The following is a 24,626-nucleotide window of genomic DNA, read 5'->3' on the forward strand; positions in this document are numbered from 1 at the left end:
TATGCCCACAGCGGTCCTGGGGCAGGCATGGAGCCACGCTGTATACCTGCAGCAGTCCCGGGGCACTGCCAGAAGGTCAGAAGGATCCCACCTGCCCCAGGACACACTGCAGCTTTGGACAGCCCCACCCATCACCAGTCCCTGCCCAGGACCCATCTGAAGGCTGTCCCAGGGTCCCAGGTACCCATGACAGATAGTGCCAATCACACCAGAGGTTCCTCCCTGGCGCCCAGAAGTGAGGGGGCAGCCGCTCAGAGCATCCAGGGATACGATGGCGGGCAAGGAGCACTGTCTTCAGTGGGGGTGACAGACCTTCGGAGGCCCGAGGGTAGGTACATTCCTCTTCTGCAATTTAGACATCAGGAGTCACCACTCCTCATGAGAGCAGGTGTATTTCTAGTTGCTGCGATGCCCACTGGGGACATCAGCTGGGCACTATTCCCATGACATGGCAGGAAATCCACAGATAGCCGACTCGCGGGCAGGCAGGGATGAATGACTGCAGACAGGGTCTCCCCAAAGCTGGACTTTGAGGTTCCAGGCTGCCACTGGCACAGGCTGGGGAAGTGGGGGAAGGGTGCACAGGTGTGTGAGCCCAGGGATGCGGGGAGAGCCTGCAGCTGGAGACACCTACCTGCATCCCCACAAATGCACCTGTTCTAGCTTCTCACTCAGCAGCACATCCCTCTCAATTTTTAGCATTTTCTGTTTAAAATTTGGAATGCACTGAATTCTTGCTTTCAAATGGCAAATGGCTTTGTCATTCCATTCCATCCTCCGATGACTGACGTTACTGTTAGTGGAACACAGTGGTCTGTGCAGAGAGAGAACAATTTGAGCTCTTCCCTAAGCTCCGGGAAATGAGCAGCAACACATACACAAGCATCCACGCACATGCACGCAGACGTTCACACGTGGGCACACACTTCCACATGCATGCTCGGTCACCCACATTCCTGCACGTTCACATGTTCAGTGGCGGGCCTGTGCACACACTCACTCATTCACTCGTGCTGACTTTCTGTCTTTCAGAGTCTCTCAGATATTGAGACCTGAGATGGATTTTGGAATCATCCCATCCAATGTCTTGACAAAACACCCCGAGGAAGGTCACCTTGCAGGCTTCTGTCAATTTCTGGCTTCAGGAACCTGCTGACATTTATTAAGTGCCTACAGTGTGCCGTGGGAGAGGGGAGGAGAAGCCTATTTCCTTACATTCCCAGAGCAAACCAGAGATTGACAACTTCATTTGAATCAACTACGTGAGTTCCAGAAAAGATGTTTTCCTAATATTATGAAGGACATCTCAAAGAAAAAATGACCTCATCTCTTTGGGGAAGAGAAGACAGGTTTGTATTCCCTTATTTTTCCTTTAACAATATAATAATAATAATAACAATACTTATTATTATTACGCCTATAGTAATAATTCCTTTAACAATATAATAATAACTATTATTATGCCAATAATAACAAGTGGCATAAGATCCAATCCCTTATGAAGGACCTGGTGCCCAGACCGGGAACCTCACCCCACGACTCAGAGCCCAAGCAACCCTCGCACTCCAAACCCCCGGGAGAATCAATGGGGCCCCGCCTGAGCCTCTGTGACACAGATGATTGCTGTTTTTCTTTAAAGTTTAGGTTATTGTTACAAGAAAATCTATGATCATGTTAACTGTCGTCAGGTATTAAAGGCGTTTTTAAAAATTAGAATCTTCACCGTTGAAATTATGAGGCTTTATGACACTCAGCTAAGAAAAACGCCAGGAGCAGATATTCGCAGTGTTTAAATCTCGGCCTCATCAAACAACTGAAGAAAGAGATCATTCAGAGAAACGTTTCCTATCATAGGAAAACCGAATTGAAAATAAATTATGCTCAGATACAACGTGTGCATTTCTGAGTTCAGGCGTCCGAGGAGCTCATGCAGGCTGGGTGTGACGTCTGTGCAGGAGGGGCCGGCGGTCCACACGGGGGTCCACGGCCCGCTCCGCCCCTGTGTTCTCTCCTTGTGGCTGAGGCCGTCTGCCTCTGGGAGCTGAAGTTTGGGCAATGTTCCATGTCACCTTCTGGCCCAGGGACTCAGAGTCCTTCAGGAGAACCTAAAGTAAACTTGGTTTTGTTACAATTGCTCCTTCCAAGCTGTAACATGTAAACCAAAATTAGTGAAGTTAGTTGCTTTGCTAAAACTATGGTCTGGATTGGTCAGAATTTTGGAATTTAAAGCTCTAGAGATGCACGTTGTTAATATTTTTCAACCCAAGCTATTGTAAAATATTGATTTAACTCACAAGAGAAAGTGAAGCCTACAGGCAGCGTCTGAGCACAGGCGGGTGAAAAGCAGCAAACATAGCAGATAAAAATAGTTGCATGTCATATTGTTTCCTAATTGAAAAGCAGCCAAAAACACTGAAAGTTCTTGCTTCTCTAGTTAACAGAAATAAGTAGTATTTTGATTTTATTGTGGCTGTTTGTTATGTAATTCAAATAGAATTACAAAGGAATAGGGTTGTAAGACCAAATATTTTTATTTTAGTTTGTCATTAAATTTTTTCTTATTTTTAAAGATTGTATTGATTCAACAGAGAGCGAGCGAGCGAGCGAGAGAGCACATAAGCAGGGGAAGCAGCAGAGGGAGAAGCAGGCTCCCCACTGAGCAGGGAGTCAGATGCAGGGCTCGATCCCAGGACCCTGGGATCATGATGACCTGATCCAAAGGCAGACGTTTCTCGCCGACTGAGCCATCCAGGCGTCCCTAGTTTGTCATTTTTATTTAAATGCAGATGAGCTATGTCTTGAGTGGATGAGATATTTATATAATGATCGAAAGCAATTTTTAGTGTTTGAGGGGAGATGTTTCTTAAAAATGTGTTTCTAGATTGATTGAGTTGCAAATGCCTGTTGCAAAACGTGCGGTGTTACTGGAGATAGTGTCTGTAAGACTGACTGGTGCCCATCCCCGGTTCTGCAGGAAGGCAAAGGCCTGGCTCTGCAGGGAGGAGGCCGTTCCAAGCCCTGAGCTCCCTCAGCTGAGAAGGTGAATGAAGTCAGCTCTTCTGTGCGGCTTGGGGCCTATCCCTTCTCTGAACACTGCCCTCTCCCTGAGGAACAGATGAAAACCCTGCGGTGGCTTCTGTGCAGCTTTGCCATCGGTTCTTTAACATCAGGAAGGTTCTCAGCGCTGCCTTCCACCTTGGAACTGGGGCTTCAGCAGCCCCTCCCAGGTTTCCAGGATCGGCTGGGACACGAAGGCCCAACCCAGGGTCCAAGGCCTGCCCGCAGGGGCTGTGTCCACAGCATCCAGAACACTCTGCAGGCCGGTGCTTATTTCATTGTTCAGAACTTTGTTTGGGATCATTTAAATTTTAAAAATGGGCGAGTCCTTAGTAAAACAATAATGCATAATTAATGTGCCCATTGCGCACTCTAACATACACTTGGTTTATTGTTTTTCTAAAGCAAAGAACATTCTGGGGACGGCCAGAAAGAGACACAAACGCAGCGCCCTCAGATGCCACCATGGTGAGCAAAGGTCTCTGAGAAGGGACGATGGGGTCATTGGTATCATTAGCGTATTCTCACGGTGACCCTGGATTATCTGAAAATGAAGCATTGGCCGTTGCAGCAAGCACCCAGTGACTGTTGAGAAGCAGCGTGTGACACTGGTCGTGTGTTTTCTCTCTGAGGCAGAGCGTTGGGCATCCCCCAGGAGTCCCCCTGAGCTCTCAGGATTGTGCACAGGCCGCTGAAAGTATGGGACAGAGGGCATAGGCCATGAGATAGCACAGTCAGCCTGGAGCGTGTGCAGCTGGAAGGCAGACACGAGACCAATGTAGATGTGTGCAGGACAGGGGTGTGGTGGGGAGCGATTGTGCTGAGGGACCCCTGGAGGAGTCTAGGGGAGTCAGTGTGTTGAGAGGCACGTGTGAAGAAGAGCTGGGAGGCCCACTGGTACACGGGGAGGAGGGGAGTCTGAGCAGGGCCATAAAGAATCCTAAGTCTTCTCCAGCTCCTTCGTTCTACACTCAAACACGCAGGAATCCCCACGCTGGACCATTTGCCTCCTACAATCCACTCGGTACTAATCTTGAACTTATATCCCACCGAAGGGAGTGGAATCGGCCACACTCACCCTCCTGGAGCATCAGCTGGTGGTCCATGGTGGGAACCTAGGCCAAGCCCCTCCATGGATGCAGCCCCTGGGCCCCTTGGCTGCCGTCCCTCTGCACCGTCATCACCCTCAGATTCCCATCCCCACCTCAGCCTTGGCCTTGTGCTCTGGGAATGCAGGCTGGGAAGGCCCCCACTGTCAAGCCTTCTGAAGCCTCCCCTTCCATGTGACCCTTGGTTGCCCAGCTTGTCTCTTGAAGGGGCTGGATTCCCCCCAATCTCTCCTTCAGGCTGTCCGTGCACGGGTCACCTGGGGGGGTCCCCAGGTAGAAAACTCCAACTTGAGGGTATAGACACACATTCTCCAGCTCAGTAAAATTTTCTAAGGTAACTCTGTTCTGAATGTTTTAAACGACCCAAACACGAATATGAGTAGGAATTCAACGTTTCGGGGGCCTCCATCTGATGCCATGGGCACTATCAGAGCTGAAGCCCAAGCCCACGAGCTCACTCATTTCCTGGGCTCTCCCCCAGCCACTGCCGCCAGTGAACCAGTGAAGTAATTCAGGAGCTGAAAATCTAAGTGTTTGTAAATTGTAATGTTAGGCCTCAAAATATTCTTCAGCCACAGAGCATCTTCCTTGAGGAAAGAGCTGAGACAGAAGAGACAAGGACTCCTCTCACAGCTCTGTCACCTCTGCCTGCAAGACCGGAGCGGCCCCGCCTCTGCTCCTGTCCTCTCTGATGGTGTCGGCGGTTCTAACCCTTCTCACTGTCCGTTAAACATACCCAATATTCAAAATGGCACTAAAAGAAGACAATGAAAAGATGAGCCACCGAGTAAGAGAAAGTCTGCAAAACAGAATCTGATGTAGGACAGGTAACAAAATACCTCAGAACTCTTTAGTTTGAAGAAGTCTTCAAACTAAAACGTGAGTGTTTATAATTCAATGAGAAAACAGCCCAATTAAGAAATGGGCAAACTGTCTAAACAGACACCTCACTAAGGATGTACAGATGGCAAATAGATGAGTGAGAAGATACTCAGCACCCCGTGCCCTCAGGGAAAAGCACATGAAACAAGGAGATTGTGGACTGGCCAGAATCCGGAACGCCGCCAGCACCACCTGCTGGCAAGCATAGGAATGGCAGGACTGTCCCTCGTGCGTCCGGAGTGGAGGACGGACAGCTGTGATGGAGAACAGTTTGGAGGTTTCTTACAGAATGAAACATAATCTTACCTGTGATCCAGAAATCTCGGTCCTTGGCATTTACCCAAATGAGTTGAATAATTATGTCCAGTCAAAGACTTTACTCATAATTTTAAGACTGGGAAGCAACAAAGTCTTCCCTCAAGAGGTGAATGGATACACTGTGGCCCATCTAGAGGATGGAATATTACTCAGTGTTAAAAAGAAATGAGGTCTCGGGGGAGCCCGGGTGGCTCAGTGGGTTAAGTCGCTGCCTTCAGCTCAGGTCATGATCTCAGGATCCTGGGATCGAGCCCCGCATCAGGCTCTGCTCAGCAGGGAGCCTGCTTCCCTTCCCTTCTCTCTATGCCTGCCTCTCTGCCTACTTGTGATCTCTCTCTCTGTCAAATAAATAAAATCTTAAAAAAAGAAAAAAAGAAAAGAAAAGAAATGAGTTCTCAAACTGTGAAAAGACCTGAAGAGCCTTCAATGCATATTATTAAGTGGAGGAAGCCAGTCTGAAGTCTGCATACTGTGTGATCTCAAGTCTATGACATTCTGGAAAAGGCAAAACTACGGAGACAATTAAAAGATTGGTCATGGAGAGGTGGGCTGAACAGAGCACAGAGGGTTCTTGGGGCTGTGAGGCTAGTCCATGTGATGTTGCAAGGTGGTTACGGGCCCTTGCACATCTCTCAGGGATGGGGGTTGGAATATAAGGGAGGTTCAGTGCGGTGAGATCTGGAACCGACGACCAAGAAAAAATTCTTGCGCTGTCTGGTGCAAAGTGGTGGTTTATTAAAGCCCGGGGACAGGGTCTGTAGGCAGAGAGAGCTGCTGCCTGCCCCGGGGTTGTGAGGGTTGGCTGACTGTATATACTAGCATGTTGGGGAAGGTAAGGAAAAAAGGGAGGTTTTTCATATGTTAAAGAAGACACTCAGGATACAGGCCTTGCCATTGTCGAGTTAAGGTTGGTTTTCCCTCTAGCAAGGCTAGATCTAGCAAGGGACTTTCTGGAGGAACTTTGCATTCTGCCCACTTCAAGCATCTGTCAATGGCTGCAGGTTTTAAGGACATTTAATTGTATCTACATTCCTTTCTGGAAGTTAGGCCACCGATAGAAATGCTTCGTTCTTGTAGATTGCTAAGACCTTCATAAACTGAGGAAGACTCCTGTCTTGCACGATCCTGATCTCCTTATGCTAACGGTTTGTTTTTCCTTCCCTTAGCTTTAGGGCAGCCAGGAGCACCAGGGGAATGTCCCATATACTCCATGGGGGGCGGGGTCTTGGGGTCAGCTTCTGCTTCGTCCTCAGCTTGCCTTCTGTGTCCTGAGCAGCAGTGCCAACGGCATGCAGATCCAGAGGGCAGCCTCATGCCAACTAGGGACTCTAGCTACTGATAATGTGTCCATGTTGGCTCGTAACTTGTAATAAATACACCACAGTCGTGTTACTGTTAGAGCTCGTCGTGGGGAAACTGGGGAGGGGCAGTGGGTGCATAGGACTTCTCCATACTTTTTTTACTCATTTTTTCCTATAAATCTAAAACTTTTTTTCCCCAATAAGCTAAACTCCCTAAGTCTGTCCTGTCAAGGGATGATGAGGCTGAGGTCTCTGCGGCCGGCAGGGGAGACCCTGGAAAACCGGGGCGTGATGGGACACCAGCTTTTGCTGATGTAGTGCCACTTTTGAAAATAAATCTGAATCCTGATGACAACAGGACGGCAGTGGCTCGAGGAGGCATCCCAGTGGGGCAGGGGGCAAAGTCAGGGCTGACCATCCCCCGGTAATCTGTAACTGTGGAAACATCACAGAATCCACGAAGACCTCTCCCAGAATACGACAACGTCTGTCATGCGGACTCTAAAAGTTCTGGCGATTTTGCTCTATAAAATGTTATACTGTCCAAAGGAGGCAATTGGGGAAACTATTAAACATATAAGTCATTACTTCACAAATTTTACATATTGTGTGCTATCAGCCTACATTTTAAAATCACTCACTGTAAATGAGAGGAAAATATTTTTTAAAATGGTAAATAAAACTCCATGTGGGAAAAGAAAAAACCTCCATGTGGAAATAGAAGATAAGATTAACATTTTATTTTTTATAGAAATGTAACCCCATCAGACTACACCTGACAATAAACTTCCGCACCCTGAGAAACACACACACGACACACACACACGAAAACACCTCCACGTAGAACCAGCTCCTGCGCCGCTTCTACTAAGAGTCCTTTTCTCACCTCAGAACCGATGCCTTCGCTACTCCCACTTATATCTTCATTTAAACTCAACAACAAAATGTCCCTCTTTCTCCGATGTATAACCTCCAGGGGAAACCTTCAAGTGTGAGTTTTACACAGTCACCCCGGGAAGTGGAGGAGTGGAGCCTGCGTGCCAGAGGAGGGCAGGCAGGGGCAGGCAGGGCAGGCAGGGGCACCGCAGCGCCTGAGTCCCAGATCTCCACCAGCTGTGGGTTCTGGGCATGCGCCAGTTCGGCTGAACTTATTATTATTATTTTTTAAATGGTATGTCAGCTTTTTTTTTTCCTGAAAGATTTTATTTATTTATTTGACAGAGAGAGTCACAAGTAGGCAGAGAGACAGACAGAGAGGGGAAGCAGGCTCCCTGCTGAGCAGAGAGCCCAATGCGGGACTCGATCCCAGGACCCTGGGATCATGACCTGAGCTGAAGGCAGAGGCTTAGCCGACTGAGTCACCGAGGTGCCCTTAGCTGAATTTTTTTTTTTTAAGATTTTATTTATTTATTTGACAAGTAGATAGAGAGGCAGGCAGAGAGAGAGAGGGAAGCAGGCTCCCTGCTGAGCAGAGAGCCCGATGCGGGACTCGATTCCAGGACCCTGAGATCATGACTTGAGCCAAAGGCAGCGACTTAACACACTGAGCCACCCCGGCGCCCCCTTAGTTGAATTTTTAAAAGATGTATGTATTGATGTGGGAAACAAAAGCAGAGGAAAAATTATTAAACTTCCTTTTTGCCTACATCACACAGACAAGTCCTTGAAAGAGGCAGAGTGACCTTCCTTTAGGGACTCAACTGCCTCAATGTTAACACGTTGCTGAGGACTAAATGAAATTGTAGTCTGACCGCGCCCCTCCTCCCTCCCACCCCAGATACTATAAGTCTACTTTAATGTACAAAAATTCCTTTGGAAACTTCCTTTATTTCTAAACCCTCCAAGATACGTGCTGGCCATCATCCCCTAAGCATATGGCCCACTGATTACATTTGGACGGTCTCATGACTCAGGTTTTATTAGATGTTAATAAATGACCTTTTCTCAATAGCAGCTAGCCCCTCAAGGTCTCGGAAACCTTGCTTCCAAAATTCCTTAGAGACTTATGCTCTTCCCAACCCCCTCCCAACTTGAAAGTATATAATGGGCCACAACTCATGACCCCATTACAGCTCTTCTTGCCCACGGGTCCTGTCCCCGTGCTTTGATAAAACCGCCTTTTTGCACCAAAGACGTCTCAAAAATTATTTCTTGGCCGTCGGCTTTGAACGCTAATGTCCCTCCTACATCGTGTATTTTCCTGGTTTCCTTTGAAGCAATGAACAGGACACTCTTTCTTGAAGGTGCTAGGACTGGCTTCTCTATGGTGGAGCGCAGAGGGCGGAACACGTTAATCCGTTTGGCATTGCTCTGTGTTTTAGCAGATCTCACTTTATTTTAAAATCAGTTTGCGTATGTTGGAACGTGCAGCGTTCCGTTAGAAAGGGCTGTCAGACAAATGGGATGCTAAGTGCAAACATGCTCAGGCCTCCACCGGTGATGCCATTTGAGAAAGGATGGGACCCGAGCGAGAATGGGGAGCCCTTGCATGAACAAAAGCTCTCTCAGATCCAACTCTATTAAGTCTTCAGAGATAAAATGTTTCAACCCTTGTCTTCACCTGCATCCACCCAGTGTGCAGGTGTGGTCCTGCTGCCCTCCCCGTGCATGGGGTTCTGTGGTCTGCACACAAGCCCCCGGGGGGTGTACATCACCTGGAATAGCCTTGTCCAGGCCTGTATTTCCTCCTGCGGGCGCTGCAGGACCAATGATGGCATTGTGTGCAGACATCCTGGGAGTCCTGTCTTACCACGAGCCCCCTTGAACGGTGTTGGACGCAGAGTGTTTCAGCTGTTGCTGCCTTTTCCTCCCTGTTCTAACCCGAGAGTTATTGTTACTGAGGCATGAGATGTGCCGGTTCCTCATGTTCTTGGGGGGTTCATATTTGGTTTGATAAGTTGTTATGGACATGTTCTTTTCTTTCTTTCTTTCTTTCTTTCTTTTTTTTTTTTTAATCTCTGGGACTGTAAAGTGGGCCTCCCCTGGGTTGATCCCTGTGGCAGCTGGGAGGGGTGGGGAGATGGCCCTCCCTGGGTCCCAAACTCCTGCTGCAAAGTGTTTTGATTAACAGTGGGTTGAAAGGATGCTTTCACTGTGCAGTTGCGCTATGGGTGGGTTTCCTGGAACTCCCAGTTCATTTTGCAGGCATGAGGGAAGTTAGCTGGAAGGTAAAGCTGGGGCAGGGAGAAGACGCTGGGAAGATCATCTCTAAAGATGGGCCTGAATCCAGGTGGAGCTGTGCCTAAGCTGAGAATATTCTGGAACTCTCCAGTGAAGCCAAGCCATTACGTTGCTGTGTGTGTGACCCATTAAGCTAGACTTACCCTCCTTACCTCTCAGTACATCCTGAGGGACCCCCCCGGTGTTCCTCACAACCATCTATTGCCTTTTGTGCATCTCCTCTGCCGTAAGCGTAGATGAAAAATCACACCACATTTCCCACTAAACATGACCAATCTTCTATGGGTGGCTCATAGCTTTGGTGGTTAATTGTTGAACTTCTTCTAAGAGGTCAAGAGGCTATTATTATACATTTATTGTTAGGAAATCTTAAAAGATGGAATACTGATGAATGTTACTTATGTGGCTCAGATGATTTAAATATTTTAATTTTTAGAGTGAAATGTTGAATTAAATTATTATCCATATGCATTAAATGAGAAATTATCTAATTTCAGAAATCTCTGTACAAGTACAGAAATTTGAACATTAGTTTAAAATAAGTAAGGACTTCCAGCAACAGCAGCACAAACCTTCCCAGAGATACCAGCTGGCGAATGTGAAGTGTGTCGTGAACCAACTGTTGAGAGGCATTGGGGAAAGCCTAAGAGCAGATGGAAACCAGCCGAGCCTTTACTTTGGAACCGATGCCCCTGGAAGGCTAAGACCTTTCCCTAAATGCATGGTGGTGGTTACAGGTATGTGAAACCAGTGGAGGCAGCTTGGCTGGGGGGGCGGGGGGAGGGGGAGGGTGGACTCAGACAGGTTGGAAACTTAGAGAAGAATTCTGGGAGCAATAGAACTTAACACAAGCTCAGACTCAAAATCTGCGTGTACTCTGTCCAAATCCTAGCTGATCATGGGACTATAGACCCAGGGACCCTAATGAGAAATGATGAGGCTCCAGAGGAGGCCACCATTGAGGTGGGACAACAACAAGGACATCTGTGAATTTGCTGCCTTTGGCTCACGTGTGCTTCCCAGCCTGGGAGCAACTCCAGCTACAGAAATGGAAGTCTTTTGTGCCAGAGGTGTCCATGGCAGAGCCTGCAGGACAGCTAAAAACTGAAGGCAAATCCTCAGAACCAGGTGAGCTACAGCTGTGAGCCCCAAATTCTTCACTACCCGTGCCTAGCAGGCGTGGGAGATGCCCCGGGGAGCCAGGTCAGAAGCTGGAAGGCTGTCAGAGCCCCACAAGGTTATGGGTGGCTGGAAACCTGACTTCACACGGAGTGCAGGAAGCTAACTATTGTTTGGAGCAAGAAACAGTGACCCTCAGGGGAGCACAATACAAACCAGAGCTGCCATGACATCTTATCCGCTAAGTTCATTTCAATAAAAAGAGGATATAACATGACCCAAACTCGAGAGAATACTCATTAATGAGAACTGACTCCAAGTAGCCCTAGATGTTGGACTTAACAGACTCTGGTCTGAAAGCAGCTTTTATAAATATCTTTAAAGAATTAAAGGAGAGATCATCTTAATGATGGGAGGAATACAGAAGCTCAAGAGATGAGTAAAAACTATAAAATCATGGAAATGTCAAGTATGGGAGGTGAGAGAACTGATATAAAAACTTCACTACACAGAAAAACAGCATGTTGGAAGTAGAATAGTTAGACTCGGACCATGATAGGTCAGGAGGAATGACAGAATCTGAAACAAGAGAGAAAAAAGTGATGAAGGAAAACGGACAGAGCATGCGGGACACTGTCAGCAGCATCGATGTGTCTGCTCTATCTTACGGATTCAAGAAGCTCAATGACTTTCATAAGAGCCAACACAAAGAAAACCTCAACTCTGCACTGAGTCAAGATGCTCAAAGCCAAGTTCTCAAAAGACGCCGCAGAAAAGCCCATTCTGCTGTGGGGAAGAGTCACAGTGAGAGCTGACTGACCCTCTCTGGAGGCAGTGGAGGAACTGAAAAACTCCTATGCTTATGCCTTATTTCAATTGTGGAAGACAGCTTGTGGGATGTTCCTGCCTGTGGGGCCAGTGATTTCCCTGTTAGAGTGAGTTTGTCATGAAGTAAGAGTTTCTCATGAGGGTACTAACTGGCACAGCAGAAGATGTGAATGGTCCACAAAAGTTCAAAGTAAGGGGCAGCCTTTCACTCCTGCCTGAGCAATTCCCACAAAGTCTTGGTAGCAGACACCTTTCTGCTGCCCGGTGGCTACAATGCCCACAGCACCCAGCTCTCCTCGTCCCATTCTCAGGGGAGTCATACTTACCTCTGAATCCAAACAGGCAAATGTGCAGCTGTATCCATGCCCATGTGCAACTGTGGGTCTCCACCTGCACCAACACCTGAACCTGTACCTACCCCATGCCTATGTCTGTGCCTGTGCCCATATCTACACCTGGACCCAGACCCACAGCTTCACCTGGACCCACACCCATACTTATACCTGTTCCTATACCTATACCTACAACCAAATCTACAGCTATCTCCGTCCATCTAAGCCTGTATCTGTGTCTAGCTCCTTGGCAGGTATATACCCTGATTCATGAGAATCTGTTCCAGGGACATCTCTTAAATGAATTTGCAGGTGTGGACCTGAGTCTAACTTAGGGCCCTGTTACTTGGGTCATATAATCAGTTGAGCTGTGATTTAATAAAAAAGTTCTACAAACATCAAAACATTCCTATAAAGCTGCCTTTCCTGGAAACCTTCATGATGCTGGTCTGTACCTGGAAGTTCCTCTTTCTACATGATGATTAGGAAACAGTAAATTTCCCATGCTGTACTTAGGAGAAGCAGGGAGAGGGTAGGACTCCAGACAAATAGGCCAATTCCGTTGTTGGAATAAAACACATACTGAAGCCTTGAAAATATTTTTGACAAAATCACCCTTGTGAGGCAAAAATAAAGAAAATAAAAGTGAGACTTCTGCTCATACTAAGCTTTGAGGAATTGCACAGAGACAAATGCATCTCTTAGGACCCAGAGAAAAGCGAGCTCAGATCCAGATGTGGGAAAGGACATAGCCTATGGGAATTCACTGATTCCCTCTCTGGAAAAGTTGGTGAGGCTGTTGGGGGACGTTCCGCTGGTGAACATGCACACACGTTTGCAGGCTCAAGGGACAGGCTCCTGCCGAAGTGGGGTGGACAGCCGTTCCTTCTATAGGCTGCTGCTTTGCTGTCGTCGCTGTCACCCGTCACAGCTGGCCCAGAAGGACGCACTGATCTGTGTCGGCTCGGGCTCTGTGGGGGTCCAGCCCCCTGCCAGTCCCTGCCGCTCACGTGCACTGGCCCACGCGCCGCCCAAGCATGGCTGAGCAGCGGTGAGGGAGACGCGCTAGCGCTGTTCCATACGTGGTATGTCCTGAGGCACTGCGGGAATTTCCAGGATTCCTGACTGCCCGCAGGCTGCATTTTCGAAAGCACAAGTTTGGGCCACTGTTGGCACAATGAGGTGCCAAAATTAACATGCAAATTTGACACTTGAAACCTGAACCTAAATAAGTACAAACAGGATCCCCCCCCTCCCAAATCATTACTGTACTTGTTACTTTTCACCTTTTGTTAAAATTCTGGGAGTGATTTCAAGTTTAGAGGAAGGTTGTAAGACAGTAGCAAGAATATCCACATACGCCTTACTCAAATTCTTTTGAGTTATTGTTCCTTGTTTAAATTATAAGGAAATAAGTTGAGGAGGAAAGAATGTTTGGCGTTTACCTGCTTTAAAGGAAGGGGCATGCACGTAGCCCTTCACCCAATATACCTCAGTGTGTGTTCCCTAAGGGAAGGTGGTGTTTTCCAGGGGCCACGGCACAGTATCCGCCTCAACCAACTGGACACCTGGAAGCTGCTTTTGTAAACTCCGCCGCTGATGCTGGGGCCCCTCACAGTCTGTGTTTCCGACGTTGAGAATGAGTTGCAAGGGGTGTCTTTCTTGCTTTGGTCTTCGAACTGGTATAGCTTCCCAGCCTGTCTGTGTTTTTCATGACATTTTATATTTTTGTAGAATAAAAATGTCCTTCCAGTTTGTTAATCTTCCTCATTTCTGCCTGTTTTTCCCTTATAATTAGATTCAGGTTATACTTGCCTTAAAGAAGATTGTGTCCTTCCTGGAGCATCACGACTAGCACTTTCCTTCTGCCCCTCTCCATCCCGCGTCTTCTCCCCTGAGCAGACAGTGTTTCCTTGGTGCCAATAACCCTCTGCAGGGGCAGAGGGGGCTGGCCCAGGGTCTGTCTCCAGGCTGGTGTCCACACTAGGAAGCCACGGGGCTGGGCGAGTTGCAATCCAAGTGCAGATGACTCTTGAGGCTGCTACTTTGGCTATTTTCAGTATGTGTGGGTGTGCGCCCTGTTTGGAAACTGAACAAAAGGAACAAGTTGCCAGGGCGTCAGGCAAATACCGTCTTCTCTCCTGGACCACAGAGGTTATTGTCTGGGGATCAGCTGTTATCAGGCATCCTGGTGAGATGCATGTATTTTAAGTGTAAGCTGCAACATTTTAAGTGAGTCAACCCCACACCTGGAGCGATGTCTGACAAATTCTGCAAAATTGCTGTGAATCACTTTCTTTCTCAATCGCAATTGTTCAATTACAATATTTGTTAATTAAAAATAGTTCCTGCTTTTAGTTAATAATATAAAAAAGGAATCATAAACACTATTTCATGTTTACTTTATAAATAATTTTAGATGAGTTAGTAACTTTTAAGACACCAGGCAGTTTACATAATTGAACAGAACTTTTATTTTACTTCTGTCCTTAGAATCTGTGATCTAATAGCAGCAAATACCCAGTCAACCCTCCTGAAGTGTTAGGAATTTTGGTAGAAATTAGGAGAAATTTTTTTTTTTTAGTGACAAAAAATGACTGCTGTGTGTGTGTTGATAAAGGCTGACGTGCTTCTGCCCTGACAGTAACTCAGGAATGATAAGCTGAACTTATAAGCACTTAGTATGTTATTCTCTCTTTTTATTTATTTATTTATTTATTTTAAAAAAGATTTTTATTTATTTGACACACAGAGATCAGAAGTAGGCAGAGAGGCAGGCAGAGAGAGAGGGGAAAGCAGGCTCCCTGCTGAGCAGAGAGTCCGATGCAGGGCTCAACCCAGGACCCTGGGATCATGACCTGAGCTGAAGGCAGAGGCTTTAACCAACTGAGCCATCCAGACACCCCTATTCTCTCTTTTTAAAAACTGCGTGCACAAGAAACAAATACTCATTCTCCCAGATGCCTCTGGATGTTTGGATGACATCAGGGACCAAGGATCTTGGGCTGTCAGAGCTCGTGCCACCATTTCCTCTGTAGGTATTCTTCCTTCTGCTCCATTTATCCTCTGTGTGCGTGTCCTTCCTCATACGAGGGAGGGTCCCAGCCACACCCCTGACCTCTCACTGGATGCTGTCTCTCCATAGGGTTCTGCACCTGTTTCTGCGTGGGGGCTCTAACTCACAATCGTCACAAATTAGTCACTCCTTACACATGTGAGTCTGGTGTACACTCTCAAACCAGTTCTTTGGCGTGTATGTCTATCCCCTTGCCAATAACATACCATATTGATTCCTACACTTTACGATGACCTCTGTTTTAGAGGTGGCCTAGGCCTGAGTTTTTATTTAATTACATTTTGTTCCTGGTTATAAAAGTAATATACAGTCATTGAAAACATTACAAAACATAAAAAATTGCAAAGAAGAAATTAAAATCACTAATAATTCTGTCACCCAGAGATTACCACTAACATTTTCTGTATACCTTCTAGGACTTTCATACATATGTTTTATATATATACACACATATATATAATTGATGCACTGTCATAATACTGTTTTCTAAATTTTTTTAACTTTATGCTATAGTATGACCATACCCCCATATTTTTTTAAGTGTTTAATTTATTTATTTTTTCAGCGTAACAGTATTCATTGTTTTTGCACAACACCCAGTGCTCCATGCAAAACGTGCCCTCCCTATTACCCACCACCTGTTCCCCCAACCTCCCACCCCTGACCCTTCAAAACCCTCAGGTTGTTTTTCAGAGTCCACGATGACCTCTGAAATCATTTACAGTTGAGTCCTACTTTGTTCCCTTTTTAACATTATTTTGACGATTCCAGGTTCTTTCTTCATCATATAAATTTAGATCAACTTGTCAATTTCTACAAGAAAATCCTAGAATGTTTATGGTGATTGTGTTGAGTCTATATATCAACTTGGGAAGAAGGGACATCTTACAAATATTGAGACGACTAATCTATGAATGAGCATAGCTCCCCACTCATTTGGGCTTTCTTTGATAGTCTGTATCCGTGTCCCTCAGTTTTTGGCATACAGATTTGCAGATATTTTTTATTAATATTTATATCTAAGCATTTTGAGGTATTTTTGGTATTTTCAAAATTGTATTTTAAAATTTTGAATTAATTTAGTTCATTGATAGCATGTAGAATTACAGTACTTTTATCTCCATCTTGTATCCTGAAACTTGTCCAACACCCTTGTTGGAACTATTCTAGAATTATTTCAGTATTTCCTACCTAGACAATCACGCTACTGGCAAATACAGGTAATTTTAGTCTCCTCTTTCCAATCTGCATACCTGCTCTTCCTCTTACCATGTGGTCCCAGTGAGGACCTGCAGCGCGATGCTTGGTAGGAAGACTGAGAACAGATATCCCAGGATTCTTGTTCTCTGGATGCTCTCCGTCTACACTGCAACATGGGAGGTTAGCTCTGGGCTTTCGCAGATGTCCTTCCTCAGGTTAAGAAAGCGTCTTTCAGGACGCCTGGGTGGCTCAGCTGGTTAAGCGACTGCCTTCAGCTCAAGTCATGATCCTGGAGTCCCGGGATGGAGTCCTGCTTTGGACTGCCTGCTCAGCGGGGAGTCTGCTTCTCCTTCTCATCTGCTGTGCTCCTGCTCATGCTCTTTCTCTCAAATGGATAAATAAAATTTAAAAAAAAAGAGAAAGAAAGTGTCCTTCACTTTCTTGGTTTGCATGTTTTCTCATAAGACGATGTTGAATTTTGTCAAGTGCTTTTTCTTTATTTTTTGAAATAATCATACTATTTTTCTCTTTAGTCTATTGATATGATGAATTAAAATCTAACCTCACATTCTCAGGATAAATCTCACTCTGTCAAGTATTTTTCATCTATACTACCAGGTTTTATTTGCTAATATTTTATTAAGTATTTTGTAATTTTATTTATGAAGGATTAAGCCTGCATTTTTCTTTTCTTCTAATGTATTTGTCTTTTTTGTTTTTGTATTTTTTTTTAAACTTTTTTTTTCCCTTTTTATTAATTTTTTCAGCGTGTATTTTGTTTTTTTAATCAGGGTAACACTGAGCCCATAAACTGTTGGGAACTATCTCCTCTTCTTCTGTTTTCTGGAAGAATTTCTCAGGTATTATTTTTTCTTCTATGATTAGTCAGTAGGGTTCTCCAGTGAAACCACATTGACCACAAATATCTTTGTTGGAAGGTTTTTAAGTACAAATTCAATGATTCTAATAAATATGAGACATATCTACTTTTATGAATTTTGGGGGGAAATTTCGTCTTTCAGGGAATTTGTACATTTTGTTTGCGCTATTAAATGTTTTGGCATAAAATTTTCATGATATGAATACACTGTTCTTTAAATGTCTGTGGTGTATAGGGCTCCAGTTTTACTGTGACAGTGATGATGATGACGGTGATGACAAGATGATAGCCTAATTCAACTTGAACTTCAGATTAAAAAAAAAACAAGTACTTTTCTAGTATAAGTATGTCCCATATGTGTTGTTTATCTGGAATTTAAATTTACCTGGGTATGCCCTATTTTATCAGGCAACCCAGGAGGTAACTCCCGTTTCATTCCTGTTAATTTGTTTCTCGAATCTTTTGTTTTCATCATCAGTCTAGCTAGACGTTTATCAATTTTACTGATCTTTTAAAAAATGAATTTGATTTCACTGATTTTTCTCTAGTGCTTTTCTATTTTAATTGATTTCTCTTCTTCCTGGTGCTTTGGGTTTAATATCTGCTTTTTAATTAGTTTTTTTAAAGGTTTTTTTTTTTAAGCTTAAACAATTGATTTTACTTTTCTTTACCTTCAAATAAAAGTATTTGATGCTAAAAATACATCTGTAAGCAGTGCTGTGGCTATGCCCACAAGCTCTGTACCTCTGTCGTGCACTGTGCTCACGCTCGTGCACGCTCCATGCACTGTGCCCGTGTTCATGCATTCCCTACACTGTGCTTGTTGTGGAACCTGGACTGGAGCCTGGCAAAAGAACCAAGTGGCACTCAGAGACTTTGGAGGATTGGAGGTTTATTTAACACCGGTGGGCTCAGGCGATGTTGTTCTCCAAAGGTCTGAGCCCCGAGCACAAGCAGGGAGGGGGATTTATACCTTCTACTTCCGCATACTGGGTACTTTTGGCATGTGTGGAAAATGGGGTAAGAAAGAAGAACCCGGAAGGGCTTTGAGATAGGGACTGGAATCCCCTTGCCGTTTTGGTCAGCCATCTTAGAGAAGTTTTTCCCTATCCTGCTCACTCTCATGTATGCTTTGTGCACTGTGCTCATGCTTGTGCCCACTCTGTGCATCATGCTAATGCTCATGCATGCTCCGTGCACTGTGCTCCTGCTTGTGCCCCCTCCGTGTACTGTGCTCATGCTCGTGCCAGCTCTGTGCACCATGCTCACGTTCATGCCTGCTCCATGCACTGTGCTCATGCTCCTGCCCACTCCATGCACCATGCTCATACTCATGCATGCTCTGTGCATTGTGCACACATTCATGCATGCTCCGTGCACTGTGCTCATACTCGTGCCCGCTCCGTGCACTGTGCTCACGCTCATGCATGCTCCGTGCACTGTGCTCATACTTGTGCCCGCTCCGTGCACCGTGCTCATGCTCATGCATGCTCTGTACACCGTGCTCATGCTCATGCATGTTTCATGCACTGTGCTCACGCTCATGCATGCTCCATGCACTGTGCTCTCACTCATGCATGCTCTGTGCACTGTGCTCATGCTCATGCATGCTCCATGCACTGTGCTCATGTTTGTGCTCACTCCGTGCACCATGCCTGAGTTTCTGCATGTTCTCTGAACTGTACTCACCCTTGTGCATTCTTTGTGCACGGTTTTCATGCTCATGCATCATGATGGCTTCTATTCCCCTCTGACTTCCTTATTGACTCATGGGTTATTTACAAGTGTGTTATGCAATTTCTAAAGATTTGGAGGTTTTCCAAATGTCTTTCTGTTACCAGTTTCTACCTTAATTCCATATGAATAGAGAGTATACTTTGTATGATTTCAGTTTGGTAGAACTGTTCAAGTTTGCTTATGACATCAAAGATGTAGTGTCCTCGGATTTGTTCCATGTGCACTTAAAAGAAAGTGTGTTCTTCTGTGTCCAGTGGGCTGTTCTATCAATGTCCTGGAGCCCAAGGTGATTGATGATGCTGCTGGCTCTTCTCCAGCCTCACTTATTTTTCTGTCTGGTTGTGTTGGTCACTGAAGGAGTTCTGGGGTTTCCAGAGGTGCTGTGGTCTGCCTCTCTCTCACTCTTGTTTGGCTCATGCACTCATGGGCACACAAATGAAATCTTCCTTCCAGAGAAACAGCTTTCCTTCTTCCTGCAGGTGGGGTCAGGTGGGTGGGGTCCCTGGGCCTGTCTTGATGCCCGGCGCTGCCTCTCTCAGATTATGTCTGGCCACTTGCGTTCCTTGGAACCAACCTTGGGTCTCAGGTGGATTTGGGTGTCTTCTGTGGTTTACCTGGTGTTCACCTTTGTCTGATGCCAGGAGCCTCTGGGCTGTCTGAATGGAGGATGGAGAACTTCCCCACCTGCTTTTTCACCCAAATGAACAAGACTCACCCTGGCATTTCAACAGCTCCCAGCCATAAAGCATGAAAATATGCAGAGATATTTTGGAATCTATTATTTTTCTTGGCGGTTAAATGCTGTCCTTGCCTGTAGTGATTGTAATCATATTCTTGAGAGAGGAATGGCAATGTAAAGAGTTACATTAAACTTCAAACGTGTTTGTATTTGGTTTCTATTTGGCAGTGGGAATGGATTCTTCTTTTATATGAACCACATGTCTCCACCGAGGTATCATCAGAATGATTTGCTTCCATAGAATTTAATAACCGGAATGAGTAGGAAGAAATCACGTTGGATAGCATGCCTTAGACACACATGGGAAGAACATTTAGAGAGATAAATTCAGTAAAATTATAGTAAAAGGGAAAAGTACTGATCTTTGAAATGATAGGTTTTGGTTGTGTTCGGTAAGGAGACACACTGGGGAGTCAGCATTCCCATCTGTGGGTCTTTGGCTCAGGGCCAAGTGCCTGGACCCTCTCCTGCTGGAAGAAACATGGCTTATTCATGTGGGAAACGTGGCTTATTCACGTATTCCTGCCGGGACCCTCCCCCGCCCCCGCCTCACTGCCACAGAGCGGAAAACCATTGCAGAAGAAGATATTCATAGTTGATATCATTATGCAACATATAATGAATATATATTTGTTATTGGTTACTAATTCTGAGTCAGTATGTACTTTAAAAAAGAGATATATTTGTTTTAGAGACAGAGGGCGTGCGTGGGGAGGGGCAAAGAGAAGGGAGAGGGAGAATCCCAAGCAGTCTCCCCCTGAGCACAGAGCCCAAGGTGGGGCTTGATCTCATGGTCCCGAGATCAAGAAGAGGTTTAACGACTGCACCACCCAGGGCCCCTCAGTATGTACTTTTAAGTGGGTAAACCTGGGGGACACCCCTTTAGCCAACACGAGCATCACTGCTGAGGGAGAACTGATGCCCTGCTGCTCAGCACCTCGAGAAGAACGCAGACAGAGAGTTCCTGCTGTCCCTCCCCTGTTTCTTATTTCCCGTCGCAGCAGGAAGAAGCAGAATGAGAGCTTCTACCCCTGCCAATCTCGCCAGTAGGCACTGCTCCCCACCAGGGTTGGGAATGGGACCTGCTTCTGTCCACTCAGGGATGGCACCCCTGAGATATCTTGGTCTTAAACATCAACAGAACAAGTCTAAAGAGGTGTTCTTTATGGGAGTGTGTGTATGCATCTCCTTACATGTCCCTCGCCGACACACGGAAATAACGACAGGCTGAAGGAGGGACCCGGTGTAAGCGCGATGCCCTCTCCGCTCTGCCGCGCGGGTGTGGGCAGATCTGTCCGAACGTGTTGGGAGCAGCCGGATTTTCCTTTTGTTAGAGGACTTGTGCTGTTTTGCTTCCTGGGCTTTTCCTTAACATCTGTAATTACTTGACATTTACGGAATATGCCACTGGAATGACTTAACTTTTTTCAAAGGGACCATTTCTTTTCACTTGTCAGTATCTGTTCTTGTACCTTCCTGCTACACAATTGATTAAAACTAGGCTTCACAGTCGAGAGTCTGAAAGTGACCCTCACAGCAAACCCTTAGACCCCCGTGTCCATCCCTTGCTCTCTCCCTGCTCTCTCCCTACAGGTGACATAAATTAGTCATTTCCCTCCTTGCCCCCAGAACTTCCTTCATCTTGTTCTAGAAGGGACACCTTCCTGTTCAGAACCACTGGCCATGATGACATGAATCCTGTGTAGAATCTGAAGATGAATATTTTTGGTGTCAGCCTTCCTTTTTCCATGAAAACATTTGCTTCCTGAACAAAACCGATGAAGGTCAACATGCTGTTAAGTGGAACGCAATCCACGGAACATAAGAAAACCTAAAAACCAGAATACTGCCAAGGTAGGGTTTTTTTTTTTTTTAAAGATTTTATTTATTTATTTGACAGACAGAGATCACAAGTAGGCAGAGAGGCAGGCAGAGAGAGGAGGAAGCAGGCTCCCCACTGAGCAGAGAGTCCGATGCAGGGCTCGATTCCAGTACCCTGAGATCATGATCTGAGCCGAAAGCAGAGGCTTAACCCACTGAGCCACACAGGCACCCTAGGTCTTTTTTTTTTTTTTTCCCAGAGAGAGAAGAGGAGGGGCAGAGAGAAACAGAGAATCCCAAGCCCTGATGTAGGGCTCTGAGCTGAAATCAAGAGTCCGATGCTCAACCACACACGGGCGCCCCGGCAAGGTAGAGTCCTAAAAGGGGCAGTCCAAAGTGCACCTCTAGGCTAAGGTCTTATGAAAAATCCAAGGGGAGACTCAAGGAGTACTTTTGTTTTTAAGCTGGGAAAGGGGTTGTCCAGGATGGTGGTGACAAGTGGGGAGGGGGAGTGGCGGGATCCTCACTGCAGAGGCAGTTTTTAGCATTTCCTCCTTCTTCCTGTTCTGGATCCATGCACATACTAGTTCTAGGTGAAGAATGTGGGGATTCAAGGCTGGATATTTGCATACATGACTTTGATGTTATGACATTTGTTTTGTGTATGGGAGGGTTGGCTCCTCCTGTCTTTGAGGTCCTAGAAGCCAAAGTAGACAGTCTTCTTCCAGTAACCCTAAGATGTAACAAGCCTCTAGATGTAACTACCTCTAGTTCTAGTGGTAGAACTCTGTGAGGGATTCACACTTTCATTTAATGCCAGCGACCCCAGAGGAGCCCATTGTTTTAACCCATGCTTCCTAGATGAGGAATTGAGGGAAAGCATGGTTACGTGATGCTCAGTCTGTGCTGAACGGTAAACCCAGGAAGATGTTAGCAATTTAAAGCTCTTGCTTATTCCACTCTTGATTCTGTGGTTAGACACTGGGACCTGAGATCAGCTGGGCTTCTTCCCACATCTATGGAGAGAGACAGACAGACAGAGGGAGAGAGACAGAGGGGCAGAGCAGGAGACACAGAGGGACAGAGGGAGCTGGGATCAGCTGGGCTTCTTTCCAGTCTATGGAGAGAAACAGATGGACAGAACTGGTGGCGGGTGGGGGTTGGGGAGGGAGAAAGAGGGAAGGAGAGTATATTAGGCTGGAGAGGACTGGTAAACACTCAAGAGATAGGTTTGAAATGAGATTTTAAGACTTATTTTTCGATATAATTTGTAAACTCAAATTGAATTAGAAATAATGAAATGTTCTGAAAAAATGATGGCGTTCTGGTAAAAATTACATTAATAGGTGAGCAAGACAGATCGCTTGAAATCCTCTCTGAATAACGTAACTCTAAACTAACAAACACAGCAACAAACCAGCGTCGTGTTACCTCACACACATCCAGGCAGGGTGGTTCCCAGGCAGGGCTCCTAACTTCCCCCAGAATGAAGTGAAATTACTTCACGGCCGGTGGTTTCTCTGTCCTTCCAGACCTCCCTAGCTCCTGAGCAGAAAGGCAGGTGTGTGGCGTCCGCGGCCAGAGCGACGCTGGTTTTCCGCAGAGCGGCTGTGCGTCCTGGTGGGCAGCTCTCACTTGTCCCACAGGAGCTGTGGGCTGCCGACGCACACGGATGATCTTCGAACTGAAGCTCGTTTTCTGCCTAAATGTGCTGTAATGTTCACTCTTCTTTTTGCATGAGACCGTCAGTTCTGAGTGCAGAAAGATTTCGTCTTCAAGGACACGTGAACCTGCGCATGAAGTGTGCTAGTGTCTTTGTACTCTTCCTGCTCCTGCCAACGAAGGTACCAGCTCTTACCGTCACTTCCACAAAGGGGCTTCCAGACTTAAATTAGCTTAAATTCCAGCTTAAATTAGCATCAGGGCTGGTTGCAAAGGAGATTTTGAAATGAAAACAAAGACTTATCTGAAGGGTCTGTTCTCACCGTCAGAAATCTAAGTGCACGTACACTTTTATAGACTTACCTGCCTTCCTTTGGAAGACGCAAATCTATGTTTTTGAAAGCCTTTCTGTATCTCAGAACAGGCTAACATGTCTACAGCTATGGACTGTTGACTGTTGTAACTTACGGTCCTCTCCCAGCTGAACAGAAACAAGGAACGTCATTAACATGATCGTGATCATTTTACCCCTTTATAAACACCTAGCCCTCAACAAAGACAATGGCTGCAAATAAAATAAAGCCAAAAACGTTGCCCACTAGAATACAGCATTTGTAAGTTTGCTCCTTTCCTTTTTTCTCTTCTCAGAGAGTAAAAGGGTCTTGCTCAAAGGTGATTTCATCCACTCAGAGCATGAGTGACAGTGACCTGGTTCATAGGGAGTGTCCTCAGCCCATGTGTTGGTCACATAGTGATTCTTTATCCCGAACCCTAGGCTTTTCCAGGACCAGGATAATCAAGAGAAGGGCAACCTTGGGAAGCTTACACTTTATTGACTCCGGGTCATTCTGAGATGGATCACGAATTTCTGGGCCAACTACAGAATCACATTAACTTACAATAACTTGAATTCATTTCGTAAAGCTCATCTTTGGAAAGCACTTAAACACTCCTATCTCAATTCTCAAGATCTCTGGAATTGAGGCAAAATCAGACATCCCTGGTTCTCCAAATTCCAAAACAAATTTTTGAACCTTTAGGAGCTAGGATAATTTTAGAATGAACGAGAATACTAAGAGGACCCCAGGACCCCAGAAATCTCTTGTATGAACCGGTGTGGGTTTCTCAGCCCAGCCAATGTTTCTAGGGCTCATAGAGGTTGATAGTCAGACCTGGAGTCCCACTACGAGACCGTAAACAAGCAAATCCTACAAAGCACAAAAAACGAATAAAGACACACTAAAATAAGGTTAACGAGCCTGAACTTGTGGTCAACTCTGCGATGAGCATCTTTGTCCCCTCACCCCTGAGTGACTTAGGAGAGTAAACGTTCTGCTAACACTAAGGGATCGCAGGGTTATTTAAGCGACACCCTCAAACAGGAC

This window comes from Meles meles, chromosome 9 (genome assembly GCF_922984935.1).
Source record: "Meles meles chromosome 9, mMelMel3.1 paternal haplotype, whole genome shotgun sequence".
Taxonomy (NCBI): Eukaryota; Metazoa; Chordata; class Mammalia; order Carnivora; family Mustelidae; genus Meles; species Meles meles.